Genomic DNA, 3,750 nt, shown 5'->3' on the forward strand with positions numbered 1-3,750 from the left:
TATCTCTCCTGGCCATGTCGTGTATCTCTCAACTCTAATATTAACTCGTGCAAGTGTTCCAAGGCTCGCATTTGGGTGTATTTTTTTTCTATAGAAGTGTGTAGTTGTACCTTTGTGTGATGTCGAGCTGTAGTGTTGGAGGGTTTTATGGTACAATAAGTATGCAGTGTATACAGTTTGTCCCTAAAACCTTGTTGTTTAGCAATGTGCAAATTGTGATGTCTAACTTTCAACAAAATTTTGAGTCTCATATTTGGAGAAGCCGAGGTGTTCCTTCTCGCTCCTTGTGTGGACGTGGGATTGTGTAGCATTGTGTGGGAATGTCTTTTACTGCATTACATAGCGCATGATTAGCTTGTGTTTCTAGGAGTGTTGTGGAAAACGATGAGCATTATTGTTCCCGATGCTCTGCTTTGTCTTTCGAGTCTTCCATGAAACAGTGTTGTAATGATTTTGTGTTTCTGGAGCTGTGCATTCTCTTATTATTTCTATCATAGTATGTATCGAACTTGTAATTTCTATCATTTAAAGACTTCACATACAGTTTGATTTTGTTAGACATATTTTGTGAATAAAATGATATTGGTCTAAAAATGTAACGTCTCCTTTTTTTGTCTCCATAATGTGTATAATTATGATATAGTTTACCTTTTGGATTTTGCCATTTATGCGATCATCTTTTTTTTTTTCCTGCAGCACCACGAAACGTTCTTGTCAAGTCATTTTCATGAACATCAAGCTTCGTACTTGCCTTGTTCGTCTTCATTAAATTTTGCAATGGAAGTTTTGTGTTGTAGTAATTCATCATGTAGTGGTTCCCCGCAGTTTCTTTGTTAATAACGACATTTTTTAAACACAAGGTTTAATGGACTAATCTTTTCCGATGATCTGTTGCAGTTTCTTCAAATTATTTCATTTTTTTTTTCATTGGTTGATTGATTCATTGTTCATTGTATATTTCCTTATAGTATGTTTTTGATAGAACAAATAAACAAGTAAACTTTTGTCTTGATATAATGAACACAGTTTTGTTAGATAGGGTGGGATCAAAAGCTTTTCGTCTCATCAACTCCCCTCCTCTCACTGACTGTCTTCAGCCTTTTTCTCACCGCCGAAATGTTGCATTTCTTTCTGTCTTTTATCGCTATTTTCATGCTAACTGCTCTACTGATCTTGCTTCCTACATGCCTCCCCTTTTCTTGCAGCCTCGCTCACAAGACTTTCTTCTTCCTCTCATCCCTATTCTGTTCAACTTTCTAACGCAAGAATTAACCAGTACTCTCAATCATTCATACCTTTTCTCTGGTACACTGTGTAACTCTCTACCTGCTTCTGTATTTCCGTCTTCTTACGACTTGACTTCTTTTAAGAGGAAGGCATCAAGACATTTGTTCCTTAATTTTGACTGACTTTTTACTTTTCTTTTAGGGAACCAGCACTCAAGTGGGTCTTTTTCTTTTAATATTTTGTTGCCCTTGGCTGGCTTCCCTCCTACATAGAAAAAGGAACGTATAGTTCAGTAAAAGCGTGGGCACAGCATGGCTTATTCAGGAGACAAAATGATTCAGTGTCAAGGTGACTTCATTTTCAGTAACGAAAAATGAATGTAAAACAGCAAATTTGATTTATAATTTTTCAATAAAATGAAGAAAATTATACCGCGAGGATGAATCCGGATTGAACTGAAAAATTTTGCATCACTTTCTGTTCGGCATTTTCAATGCTTATATCATATTCTATTAACCGAAAATATCGTTTGTTTGAACCTGAAACGTCTGGTGATTTTGGTGATGCTGGTGGAGACTCTGGCATTACCCTTCCTGCAGAAGTTGCAATTCAAATTACCACTCTCTTTTGAGATGAGGGGCAGTCGAAACAGATGCCTTACCTTTATTTCTTCCTTTAAAGGGATGTCAACATGATAAATAGAGAGACCGAGGTCAGTTGTAACGCACAGTGGGTGTTTGGAACAGTAATAGCATGAGGGCATGTGGGAAGGGCCGCCAGTAGCACTGTCCTTGGTATTGGTGCTCAGTGGCCTTCGCGGTGACGTTGTTATATTTCATCGTTTAATGCTACCCATCTATATCGCGATGTTTTGCTGCTGCTGTATGTAGCGGCAAAAACGTAACTACCTTATAGCCGCCCCGTGTGTCGTCTCCATTGTGAAGCTAACTTCACTAACCGAACTTCTTTTTCTCCATTACACTGATGCACCAACGCTTCATTTCTGCGAGTACAATTGTTACTCCTCAGTATTATGTACCGCCCACCATGACAACCACTACGGCAATACTATTTATATGATTGAGGTTTTAGATGAACTGTACGTACATGGAAGTATCTTTTTCCCTTAAGACTGTCATAAAGCTCTTCAGTGAGATGCTGCTTACCTTCATGGGATGGGAAAAAAAAAAACACACATGATCAATCACTCCACGGTCGAGAAAAAGTGACAACGTACATTAGGGATTGATTACAGGACATAATATCGCTGTAGATTTTTGCATTAGAATATAAAGATAAGACACATCTTTTTATTTTTTATTTTACTTTACAATACAATTTTCTTTATTCGTCCAGATAAAGACTTAAACATTAATATAAGAAACACGTAACATATAACGTAAACACCTTATCAAATATAATTATATTTGTTTCTGTCAGGGCAAGAGTAAACACTGATTCAAGAAAAAAATTACATCCAGATAAGTTACACACATAAACTCGGCACTGTCTTACCCTTGAGTCTACCGCGTCTTTAATCATTTGACTAATGATAACCAACTTATCTGGTCTGCCTCCTCTAACGTCACGTGTTGTGTAAATGGACCTTATTGTAATGCCTCATTGAATTCATACCCACATCATCCAAGGGAACAAAGACAAAACTCAAGGCTGTAAAGTGTGTGAAATGTTTGAACTACTTGATCGCTACCTTTACTACCGGCTATGTTCTTTGAGATAATACAGTACACTCACACAAGACCTCGGGAACAAGACTAACTATCCCTGTCCCTTAGTAATTTTCTATTTGAGGAACGGCGTCATGAGCAGTGTTTTTTTCCCCCTTATTCCAGCATCCTTTTTCATGCAGGCCTTACTGACCAAATAGAATCAAGAAAGAAAGAAAGAAAAACGTAGTACTAAACTGAACTAAACCCACATCAGTCAAGGGGTTAATTTTCCACGCGGGACAAGTGTTAGCGGCAGGTGAAGTATGCTTGCTTTATAGTACGTATGTTGCAGTCAGTTTGTTGTGGGTTGGGTTGACATTTGTGACTTCTTAATTTGAATGGTGTAGCACTGTTGTGGCCCCAAGCTTCCTATCGCCCACCGGTGACTGCTGCAGGACCAACGCAAATGTCATGTCTTGATTTCTCTCTCTTACTATTTCTTTTTATTGGACATTCAATTTTACTTTACGCGCTGATTATTGATGCTGTTTTTGTCGGTGTTGGTAGAGGTGGTGTTTTGAGTTGTTTGTTGCTTGTTGTTGTTGTTGTTGTTGTTGTTGTTGTTGTTGTAGCAGTAGTAGTTTTTGTTATTTTTTTTGTTGTTGCTATCATTGTTTTTATTCTATTTAGTGTTGTTTATTCATATTAAATTGAACAATAAGAATAAAAAAAAAAACTGAGAAAGTGAAACTATTATTATTATTATTATTATTATTATTATTATTATTATTATTATTCATTTATTTATTTTTTCTTTTATCATCGCCATCATCAAGGCTTTATAGTTTGCTTA

At 36.8% G+C, this 3,750-nt stretch overlaps 1 long non-coding RNA gene across 1 annotated transcript in view; it reads left to right on the top strand.

The window, feature by feature from the left end:
• Positions 1-532, top strand: part of LOC123519029 — a 47,318-nt gene extending 46,786 nt beyond the window's left edge. Inside the window, exon 4 of the long non-coding RNA XR_006678961.1 lies at positions 1-532. This exon is cut by the window's left edge and continues 374 nt beyond it. This is a non-coding gene — a long non-coding RNA (uncharacterized LOC123519029).
• Positions 533-3,750: the final 3,218 nt, after the last annotated feature.

This window comes from Portunus trituberculatus, chromosome 44, assembly GCF_017591435.1.
Source record: "Portunus trituberculatus isolate SZX2019 chromosome 44, ASM1759143v1, whole genome shotgun sequence".
Taxonomy (NCBI): Eukaryota; Metazoa; Arthropoda; class Malacostraca; order Decapoda; family Portunidae; genus Portunus; species Portunus trituberculatus.